Raw genomic sequence first — 12,606 nt, 5'->3', positions numbered from 1 at the left:
GGTTAAAGAGGTTACCTATTCTGAAGAAAACCTTAAAGCGGTGGTGCCATAGTTTTGTACTTTTTCTGTTTTGTACATGTATGTGTCTGTGTGTGTATGATGAGTTAACATTACTCTAAAAGACCCCCAGGTGTGGTTATAATGTACAAATGTGCCTTCCCTTTGTGGTTACTTCCTGAAAGCTGAAAGCCTCTGGGTCAAAAGGCCCAACTGAAAAACACTGAGTTACTGACATCATAAACTCATCCCCTCCCCCGTTACCATACACCCAACACTTGTGGGCCTGGCTAACTTCAGCTGGGTCACCACCCACCTTACAACCATACATACTTAATGAACTGGTGGGTGTGGCCACATAAAAAACATAATTTTAACACTTTCTGTACACTTTATTGGAAATAATCTTCCTCCTAGTATAATCATAATACCTAACCTGATCATCATGTTTCAGGGGGAAAACATGGTGCCCCATCTTTAAATGTGGCATGGTGAAAGTCTATTTCTGCGACCGTAGGTCGCACTTACTACAGAAAGCTGCTCGAGGTGTCCGTCCGTCCGTCCGTCCGTCACACACGTCACACGTCACACTTTTGCCCTGCTCATATCTCCGCAACCGTTGCCCCGATCCATGCCAGATTTTGCACACACACTCCTTACCTGCCAAACTACAACCTCCAAGGACCCCCGGAGCTCCAGGGACCCCCAGCTCCCTCGGGGACCCCCAAGTGTAAAAAATGAGCACATGTGCAAAAATTACCAAATGACCACCCCAAAGGGGCTGCTCACGGGGCATTCCCGGGGACCACCCACTCCTGGTGCTCCAGAACGGATGCAAAAGTGGTGGCGCCCCCAGTGGAGGACCCCCTGCCACTGCAGCTCACATAAAATGCCGTAACTCGGGCTAGGAGCGACCGGGAGAGCCGGGGCCGGTACCTATTCGTCCGCCTTGGCGGCGCGGAGACCCCACCCCTCATTTCTCACATGGCCCTCTAGCGCCACCATGAGGCCGATTCAGATTTTGCCCTAAAATCACGAAAATCACTACACAGTATGTCTACACTCATGTCATCAACATGGATCAGGAAAATTTTGGAAAAACACATTTTTGCTCTATTTGTGGAGATAAGTGACCTACGGTCGCTTATCTCCCGATTAGGGAGTCTTACTGGTGTATTTGGGATTTCAATAGAGAGAGGGCGAGTGCCAAAGTCCTTTCTGTTTCAATAATTGCCAGTACAGGGTGCGTGTCATATGGTTATTGTAGAGATTGCCGGCTTTTCAGAGGACAGTCGAGATATCAAGTTCTACTACTGTACCAATCCAAAACTATTGATTGGTATGGTAGCTTTGATAGTTGTGGTTTCATTCCATTATGGTGATGAGAGCCAAGAGAGAGTGGAACAGAAGAAAGGAATTCATATACTGCAGAGCTCACCTTCCTTATATCTTGATGAGAGATCAATCATGATGAGAAAGTCTTAGGCATTGCATAGTTGTGATGTACAGTAAGATTATGTGGAACATTGGAAATATAAAGTTCATGTATTTGTCACAGTTTGTTTGAGATTTAGTTAGATTGAGAACAGGAGCGCTCGTTTTTGGGCACAAGGTGGAGCAACCGCTCCTTCGGGGAACTAGGAATCTGAGGTTAGGTTAGGGAGTGAAGACTTCAATATATTGTCCTAGGCCAAGTCAAGGCCTAAGATGCAGTATAGAGAAAAGTGCTTTCGCCATCTTGTTTTTAAAAAGAAAGAATGTTGCAATTTTAAATTGGGCTGGTTCCCCTAGTTCATAAAATCCTACAGGTCATCTTGTAGTTTATGTCCTGTGGGTTTTATGTGTGAGACTGTGCATGGCACGATGGTCAAATTTCGTGAGCCAGAAGTGTTCTTATTTCTGACCGCATACCAATGGCTTTCGGATTTATACATTGTTCATAACTAACAACCCTATTCTCCCCCAATAATAGATTACAGTTATTGTCCACGACATTGCAAGCGGCGCGAAGGCCAGCGGACCTTGGTCCTGCTCTTCGCGCCCGAGCGCCGCAGGCGCGAGTGCCCGCAAAGAGCGGGCCAGGGCCGTTACGAAGCCGTGGTGAATGTAATCGTTCTATTTATGCCCAGGCCATAAGGCCTGGGCAAGCGCACGATAAACGCCATGATAATTTACTTACTTACAATAAGCAGATAAAACATCACAATAATAAATCAGATAATGTGTCAGTACATCAACAGCAATTCAACAGTAGCAATAGCTATTCAACCACAGCAACAGCTTATTCACTTTACATTTCAATAGATCTCCTTGGAGACTAAGCATAGTGGTCCTGACTTATCACACCTTGGGTGAGAGAGACCTCTGATGGCCCATCAGGACACTTGTCCTATTGTTCCCTCCAGGTGTGAGATGTGTTGATGATTCTGCTGGGTTTCTATCTGCCTACTGCTCTAGGGACATTAGTCTCCCCTTCATGTTCAGTCCCGCTGGAAACATTGTGTCTAATTTGTCTATCCACCGTCTCTCACGGAATCTCCTTTGACCCATTGTCCAATGTGGGTTATGTTCTAGCCCGGTCACAGAAAGGGCTTCTATCCCATGTGTCCTAAAGTGTCATACAATCACTAATGTGTTTTGTTTGTCATTATTAATATTGTACTTGTGTTGGTTAATTCTATCTGCTATCGTATTACCTGTCTCTCCTACATATTGTAGGTTGCATTTGCTGCATGTGATCAGGTAGACCGAGTTGGTTGTGTTCTGGTGTATGTTCTGCTTTATTTCATATACTATTTTTGTGGTTTTACTTTTCACCAGCCTTTTGGGTTGAAAATATTCTGGTACGCGTGGTGGTCTGTTTGAATCCGCCAGTCTGCTTTTAACCAAATAATCCTTGAGATTTTTGTTCTTTCTGAAGGCAGATATGATTGTAAAGCCCTCCAATAGGCCCTCTGCTCTGTTCTCGAAGTTTCTTTTCAATCTGGTGTTTGCTATTCTACTCTGTGTAGAGAAGGTTGTTACGAGGGCAATTTTTGGCCTTTCGTCCCTCTCTCTTATCTGTTGGAAGGTATCATATGCTTTTCTCAGAAAGGTTTGTGAGTATCCCCTGTGTCTCAATGCGCTAAAAAGTGTTTTACAGGCTATTTTAAAGTCACTGACCTGAGTACAGATCCTTTTAAATCTTAAGAGTTGTGACTTTACTATTCCTGTGTAACAATGAGCCGGATGAAAGGATGTCTTGTGTAAGAGTGCATGTGTGTCTGTGGGTTTAAAAAAGACTTTCAGATCCAGCTTTTGGCTAGTTCCAAACTCTGGTCCCTTGAACACTGTTACGTCCAAGAAATCTATTTTCTCTGCACTCAGTACGTACTTGATTGTGATTGACCTGTGGTGTGTGTTCAAAGTGTTGATAAACTCTTTGAAGTCCTCTTCACTATAAGGCCAAATCCCAAAAATGTCATCCAGGAATCTATAATAGTGGCTTGGTTGTTGCCTGCATTTTTGTAGGGCTGTGTGCTCCCAAAGGCTCATATAAATGTTGGCAAAACTGGGGGCAAATCTTTTACCCATGGCCGTGCCCTTTATCTGGAGATAATACTTGTTGTTAAATTCGAAATCATTCTGCGTTAGATTTAGTTCTAGCAATTCCAGCAGTTCTTCATCTGGTCTGCTGCTATCTGGGTACTTTTGGCACGTTTCTCTCACCGCTCGCAATCCAGCCTCAGTTTCAATGTTTGTGTATAATGAATCTATTTCAATCGAGAAAAGAAAGGCATCCTGTGGAATTGAAATGCTCTTGATTTTCTCCAAAAAATGATATGTATCCTTAATATAGCTGGGATGTCTGGTTGAGAGCGGTTGGAGAAAGTGTTCTATGTACTCAGCGGTGTGATACGTTTCACTAGAACAATCACTTACAATTGGTCTCCCAGGGGGTACTTGGTACGGTACAGTCCAGTTTTCCGGACTCTTGTGTATCTTTGGCAATAAGTAAAACACTCTCGGTCTAGGTGTGTCTTGACCCAGTAAATAGGTCTCTTGTTTTGCATTAATGTGTCTCTTTCTCCTCAGTCTCTGTATAATGTCCTTGGCTTTGATGGCCGTCTGTTTGTAAATCGGCTCTTCTAGTTGTCTGTAATGATCAGGGTTGCTGAGCTGCCGTTCACCCTCCAGCAGATATTGATGTCTGTCCATTAAAACAATGCACGACCCTTTGTCTGCTGGCTTTATAACAATGTCTTTGTTATTCGCTAATGATCTAAGTGCAGCTACTTGTAATTTTGTCAGATTGTCCTTTTCCCTAAAGTGTGCTGGGATACTGTTAATACAAATTTGGTCAGCTGTAATCAGCTGTTTTAGGCTGTTTGGGAGAATCCCGTTTGCGGGTTCCCAATTTGATTTTGGCTGGAAGGGTGGGATTTGCTCCTCGTCTCCTACCCCAAAGTGGGTAGCCAGTTTCAGCCTTCTGTGAAATATTGCCATGTCTTTCTTGAGAGTTTTGGTTTGGTTTTTGTAAATGTCTAGTGTAGGTACAAATGAGAGCCCCATTTCTAACAATTCCCTTTCATGTTGATTCGGCTGGAAATAGTTGGATAAATTAATGAGGTTACTCATTTTATCCGTATCTAGCCCCGTTTGATTTTGGCTTGTGGGGCTGTCTAGTTAAACAAGCTAACCAATGGGTCAGCATATGTTCGCCTGTCTTGTCCTTCCAGTGGATAAGACCGTCATCAGTTTCGAAATCCCTTTCATCCAATTTGGGGATGAAATTAGCTTTTTCTATCTCTGTGTTTAAGTTTTCTTGAATCCTTTGTTCCCCATGGTATAGTCTATCTGAATAGTTAATTAGTGGCATGTGTATCTTGGCATGTGGGAACGTATCCTGGGCCATTGTGAGAAGTGTCGCAATGCTTTTCTTACCTGAGGCAGTGGTCCCTGCCTCCTTGTTGTTGATTCCGAGTGAAATAATGCAGTGTGCTACTTCCGTGTGGATTCTTGTTCTCTTCAGTAATTCCACTGCGTTGATGAACTTCATCCCTGAATAGGACTCGATTTGTAAATCCTTTCGTGAAAAGGCCGGCATCCTAGCGAGGTTTGAGTCTCCAAAGATGAGTATTCTTCTGTCTGCTCGTAGTGTCCAGTGGTTGGTCCTACCTTTCTTCCCTTTTCGGTGGTATCCTGGTTTCTTTAGTTGTTCCATTCTTCTCTCTGATCCTCCGTGATTGGTGTTGTTTTCTGCGGCGGGGCCCGTGCTTTCCCTTGGATCCTGGTCTGTTTCCTGTGATCTTCTTGGGTAGGTTCTTCTGTTGGTTCTCTGTGGTTGTGGTGTGTTTTCTGGAGTCCTTCTTTCTTCGGTGTCCTGGCTTGGTTCCATGGTGATTGAATCCGGGTCTTCTTGTTGACTCTTTCTTTTCTTCTTTTGTTTCTTCTGAGGAGGATTTTTCGGTGGTTGTCTCGTCAGGTCTGGGAAATCCTCCTGCGATAAGTGGTGCAGTTGTACTGCTGTTGTCCTTGTTCTTCTGGTTGGTCTTGGGACTGTAGGAGAAGGGGGGGAGGGGGGAGTGGAGGGAGACAAGGGTAGGGAGGGAGACACTGGGACTGGAAGGGGAGGAGGGGGGGATGGGTTTGGAGGAAGGGAGGGTGGTGTGTGTGTGTTCTCTGTTGTGTTCCCTGCTCAATCAATCAGTTTGGGGGTCCCTGCTCGATCTCCCCATCAGTTTGGGGGTCCCTGGTCTGAAAACGTTGAAGGCCCGTGGTACAGACTCAGAGCCCAACCCATGCTACACAGCTCTTTATTCCAATCCCCATTTTGGAGACTACTAGAACTAGACCACCGATTACCCATGTTTTCCAATGTTTTGTAAGAAAGAAAGAAAAATGGAGAAATCTTGGATTTAATTAAAGTTCTACTAATTATACAATGAACAAGCAATAATAAATATAAATAAAATACTGTATACACATAAACTGAAGTTAATTTGATTTAAAAGCTTACAAAAAGGAAGGGGTAGAGAATTGCTATAGATATAGTAGCATGATAGATATGTAATTAGCATTAGTTTAGAGATGATACAGATATATAGTAGATGATAGATATTATTATAGTAGTTAGGACATAGATATGTAGTTAGCATTAGATACATAGATGATAGATAGTAGACTAGAGATATAGTATACTAGATTAATATTAGAGATATGATAGAATACTAGATTATTATTAGAGTAATATTAAATGACTAGATTATTATTAATAATACAAGTAATACTAGATTATTCCAGGGTCTTTTTTTGAGCGGTGGTCACACTGTCTCCCTTAGTACGTGTAGTACACCCCCCCCCCCACCCACACACATAACACTTGTGGATTATTTATATAACCCAATTTCTTGGTTGCTTCTGTTAGGTTGCATTTCTGGGTTATTTTTTCAGAGCGACAACCCCCCACCCTCCCTCACACAGGTTTATGACATCTTATCATTATTCACTATTTTGAGCGGTGCTCCAACAACTGGCTTTGGCCGGTTTCCAAACTGGTGGGAAAACGTGTTCGAAAATGTCTGAGGGTAAAGTAAACTGAAGTGTGGCCTACATCTTGGCACAAACGTCTCAAAGTTTGTTGTATGCCCAAGGAGAAATTGGCCAAGCTTTGTAGGACGCGCTGTGATTGGCTAGTGGGACCCTTGATAAAATTAACTCAAAAATAGCAACGCTCACTTCACACTAAGTGTGATTTTTTTTTATTACGATAAATTATTGTGGGCTCGCTGAAAGCGAGAACACTATGTTATCTTCATTATTTATATATTAAGTTCTCCTAAACTAGACCAGGTCAACCTGGTTGTGCCAGACCCCGGTTCTGTCATCATTTATGACATCATGCCTTTTGTAGGCATGTCATCATCATGTCATCATCATATATACCCTTTATATAGAAAACCCGGACAGACCGACATTTGCTTATGTAGGCCTACCCATTTCATGGGTCTGGCAAAAATGACATAACTTATTACGTAACCTATTCTCCTCGACAGGACAAAGGCTGTAGAGTCAAGTTCTCCTGGACAGTATAAAGACAATATAAAAGATGAGGTGCAACCAAAGGGTAGATCTTTATGCCCATACATGGTGTTACACGCTGAAAGCTAGAACATTATGTTATCTTCATTATTGTGGGCTCACCGAAAGTGAGAAGACTATGTTCATCATTATCTTCATTATTCATATATTAGGTTCTCCTCAAAAATTACGTAATTTATCAGTCAAGTTCTCCTCAAAAATGACGTAACCTATTACGTATCCTATTCTCCTCAACAGTACAAAGGCAGTACAGTACAAAAGACAGTATTATAGATGAGGTGCAACCAAAAGGGTAGATCTTTATGCCCATTCTGTACATGGTGTTACATGCAAGCCCACACTGTTTCGTAGGAACAGTATTTCTAGTTTATATATTAAGTTTGCAATTTTTCAGTCAAGTTCTCCTCAAAAATGACGTAACCTATTATGTAACCTATTCTCCTCAACAGTACAAAGGCAGTAGAGTCAAGTTCTCCTCGACAGTATAAAGAAAATATAAAAGATGAGGTGCAACCCAAAGGGTAGATCTTTATGCCCATACATGGTGTTACATGCGAACCCATACTGTTTCCTAGGAACAGTATTTCTAGTTTGATATAATATTTGCGCCAGCAGAGCGCGCAAGTACTACTCTGGTCGACAGTACAAAGGCAGGGCCTTTAGCCAATGAGAGCGCACCGTTCTTGGTGCCAACTTGCCCACCACATATGTATACAGCACCAAAGGTACTATTGCATGCTCTGTTGGCTCATAAGTAGGCCATGTATGGCCACGAGTGCACAAGCCGCAAGTTGGCACCTCAACAGAGTGCAGTCTAGTTGTGTGGTTTCCTAAAGGGCAAAACACTGATATCAGCTGGAGTTTACAAAGTAACATTTAGCCAATGAGGAACCAGCATTTTTGTGACATCACCTTTATGCAGCTTCATCATTGGCTAAAAGCATTTTTTTTTCTGCTTCATCATTGGCTAAATGTTATGTATGATGTATGGTGACGTATCAACATCAAAAGCTGTGTTTGTTGCTTCGTCATTGGTTAAATGTTACTCTGTAACCACCAGAGGATTGGTCGAGCTTCACATGACATTTTTGCCGTTTCCTCATTGGGCTAAAAGTTACTCTAAAATGTTTTTGTTGCTTCCTTATTGGCTAAAATGATACTCGTTGACTTGAATGGGTAAATGCAATAACGGCAACCACACTTGCAATTTTCCAAAATTGCATCTTTGGAAATTAGGGGGCGACCATAGCTTAGTGGGCGACCATAGCTTAGTGGGTAGACAGGCCTTCTGGTAATCAGAAGGCCTCCCATAAAGAGTTCCTGAGCAAAACACTTAACCCCTAACTGCTCCCCGAGCACTGATGATGCCCATCTGAGTAGCCATCAGCTGGATGAAATGGAACACATAAAGAAGAACTACACAGTAAAACATCTGATGAAATTGTTGAACGGTACGGGGGTCTTCCTGAGCCTGCCTCGGATTGGGTTTTTATGGCGATCAATTGTCCATATTAGGGAGATCAACAGACTGTGGCTTCCCTGATTGGCCAAATCAAACCATCAGCTTTGCAGATTGGCCAAGGTTCAAATGACGTTTGTGTCAACGACATAAGTAGTAAGGTGAGTAATAACACTCCATTTTACACAGGAGGAGAGCGTCAAGTCCATTTTGATTCACTGTGGTGCTGGTGTGTGAGATGCTGCGCTGGGCGGTATATCTGAAAGGAGGACCAAATAAAACCCTTTATGCTGCTGTGGCAGTGCGACACAAGGTGTACTCCTTTGGGGGGTACTCTATCGGGGAGACCTACCAGTACAACATGGGCCAGATTGATGTGCACGTCTTCAACTCGGTGTCTTTGCGCTGGAAAAAGTTGCCCCCCCAAAAGTTAACTCAGAGCGGAAAGATTCCCAAAGAGGTTCCCTCCACGCGTGTGTGCCACACAGCTGTGCTGATAGAAGATACCATCTACATCTGGGGGGGAATAGTTAACATCGAGATGGAGGAAACCGGAAATGGGGTTATTACCATCAGTGGGAATAAGTGCAATATACTTTATGCATTTGATGTGGAGAACCACAGGTGGTTCAATCCCACAGAGTACATCTCTAAAACTGTTCCAGAGGCGAGGTGCGGCCACTCAGCCTGTGCCTTGGGGAAGGTCATGTACATCTTTGGAGGATTCAATCTCAAGACTGGGCGCACCAATGACATCTACAAGCTTGACACCACCTCAATGGCCTGGTCTTTAATTAATACCCATGGCCCTCCAACGCATGTTTCAGATTGCCATTCTGCCACCATCATTGGGACAAAGATGTTTGTATACGGGGGTCGAGGGGACGAGGAAGAGACCAATTACAACACCATCAGAGTGTTTGACACAGAGACCAACTGCTGGCTGAACACACCTCCGACACAGTTCCTTCCAGAAGCATGCAGGGGTCATTCTGTATTTGCCTACAAGGGAGAGTTGTACATATTTGGTGGTGAGAACTTTCCTCGGGACCGGTCCTTCAATGATCTGTGGAAATTCAACCCAGAACGCTTTTCCTGGAAGAAGGTTAAGCCCAAGGGGAGAGGCCCATGTGCAATGAATTCTAGAATGTGCTGTTGCATGGTGGGAGAACGTATCATCCTCTTTGGAGGATACACCCCTGATGACCTGTACATCCTAGACTTAAGTCCTAGTCTGAAGACATTATGCAAGCTAGCAGTAATTCAGCACGGTCAAGAGCAGTCAGAACTGCGACACGACATCAGGTGGGAACTGGCATCCATGACTGTACCAGCAGCACCAGAAAGAAAAATCGAGAATCCAGAGTCAGGAGAGAATAGAACAGAAGAAAGGAATTCATACAGAGATGGAACAGAAGAAAGGAATCCATATAGAGGGCGTTCTCCCATAAGCGAGTATGAGAGTGACAAAGAGTGTTAAATAACTGCCCTTCATTCAGATGGGAAAGAGAGCAGAGCACATGAATGTGCTCAGTGATACCCAGTCCTCACCAAGAACTAAGCAGAACAGAGCTCTCTACTACCAATGAAGCTGCGCCAGGCAGACATGGCTGCAAAGAAGATCTCTACGAATAGAAACTTCTACACCCAGTTGATCCCCATAAGGAATACAGAAACCAACAGAGGATTTGGGCAAAGGAAACGGAGAAGAAATGAGAAGAATTGGGAGTGGCAGAGGAAAATGACTGCAAAGGTGGAGACCTTTGTGTTTTTTTATGTTTTTTTTAATTTTTATTATTATGATTTTTTTTGCTGCTAGAACTGAGAAAATCACACCCAATGTGAAATGAGCGGTGGTCGTGCTTGCATAACATCTTCAGACTATGATTTAAGTCTAGGATGTACAGGCTATGCTACACACACACACGTTTTGCTATGGCAAAACGCTGAGGAAAAAGGCTACAGACATACGACATATGACATCACTAGACAAACATGATGCTACATACACACATTTTACTATGGCAAAACGCTGAGGAAAAAGGCTACAGACACACGCACAGCCACTTATAGGAGCGGTTTGCACCGCTCAAAAGTGCTCTTCCGAGCACAGGTCTCTCTGCCAGATCAGAAATGGTAATGAAAAAAGGTCTGCATGATTTGTTCCTCAACTTAGTGGAAATGTGCGTGCAAAGTTGCACTGCAATTGAACGCAGCGTTCGTGATTTGAGGCAATTTATTCAAAACAGACCACACCTGCAAACTTAAGATGTCAGCCCGACGGGCCAGGGTCCTGGCCTGACGGGCCAGGGTGACAAAACTGACTCAACTGACTACAAAACTGACTCAACAAAACTGGAAAAGTCCACCCTTCCAGTTTTCCGTCGATACTGGCCGATAGGCACCCGATGATTTTCGACGGCAATTGTGGGAGATTCGGTGCGGTTAAAAACCTGCCTTTAGACAACCAATCACGATACAATATGAAAAACCACACCCAATGTGAAGTGAGCGGTGGTCGTGCTTGCATAACGTCTTCAGACTAGGATTTGAGTCTAGGATGTACAGGCTATGCTACACACACGTTTTGCTATGGCAAAACGCTGAGGAAGAAGGCTACAGACATACGACATGACATCACTAGACAAACATGATGCTACGCACACACATTTTACTATGGCAAAACGCTGAGGAAAAAGGCTACGGACACACGCACAGCCACGTATAGGAGCGGTTTGCACCGCTCAGAAATCGGACAGATCCGTATCTCCATCATGCACATGACCAAAAAGATGTGTAGTGATTTGTGTGATATTTAGATAAAATCTGAAGGACTAATATAAAAGAAAATATGTTTCACACTCTGACTTTTTGTGCACACCAGACAGTTTGGCTCGATGACAGATACGCCTGTATTTTACAAAAGATTGCGTTTTGAAATAATGGATGGATATCTTTCTATAACATCGCCGATCGCCGAGCCCAACCGAGCCCACAGCATCTCACCCCTGCACACAACTCCTCTGACTAAGGTATATTAATGACGTTCAATATTGAAAATGTGTGGTCTTCCCCTTTAAGTTTTTCCCAGAAAATACATGTTTTTCTTAGTTTAACCAAAATAGTGCCTCTGAAACAGACAGAGTCTCGCACTCTAGGCTGACTCGCACTGACCAGGAAATTGAGGAAGTAGCCTGAACATAAAATGTATTTCAATTGTAATTCTGCCCATTTAAAAGCCATTTAAGGCCTAGAATTATTTTATGCTTTAACTATTGAAAAATAGCAGATATACAAGTTCACAGTAGATCTGCTATTTTTGAAAAGTCGTGAAAATGTGTGCAAATCTTTGAATATATGTATTTTTAAACTAAGCGAACGTTTGTAACTCAAATTTTGCTTCTGGGTGGTCCCTGGAACTAAATAATTTGAGATGGGGGTCCATTTTGGGCGTCCTTCACATGAAAAGGTTTGAGCACACACTGACATATGTGGTCTCTCAAGAACAGACTAAAGGGGAGCACACACTGAACGCGGACGGCTGCGCAGCGTCGCGTCGCGGTATCGACGCACGTGAAGTGCCCCGTGGTAACCCCAACTGGATGCGGCGCGCTGCCACACAGCACATCCATTTCCCCCAGTGGGGAGAACCATGGGAGAACATGTTCAACGCGCGGCAACGCTGGACAAATAGAACAGTGGCGTATCGGTGCGGCAGACGGCGCCGGTGTGGGTTAGTTCATTGAAAATAACGGGGCTGTATTTTTTTGCGCGCCGCCTCCGCGTCCAGTGTGTGTTCCCCTTAACTGAGGGTTAAGTGAAAAGGACATTTTCTTTGACGATGGCTAGCCAGATTGCTGACATAGAAACATAGGTTTTTCAAAAAACCTTAGAAGGATTCAAAAGACACGTATAGAATCGGGTCAAAATTAAAATTTTCACGATTTTTTAAAAATAGTAGATCTACAAGCTCGCAGCCCGGGCACTCGCAGCCCGGGCACTCGGTGCCGCGCTGTGAGCTTGTATATCTGCTATTTTTCAATAGTTAAAGCATAAAATAATAATACACA

This window comes from Nannobrachium achirus (genome assembly GCF_963921795.1).
Source record: "Nannobrachium achirus genome assembly, chromosome: 8".
Lineage (NCBI taxonomy): Eukaryota > Metazoa > Chordata > Actinopteri > Myctophiformes > Myctophidae > Nannobrachium > Nannobrachium achirus.
The sequence above is the reverse complement of the archived record's forward strand: the minus strand, read 5'-3'. Positions refer to the sequence as shown.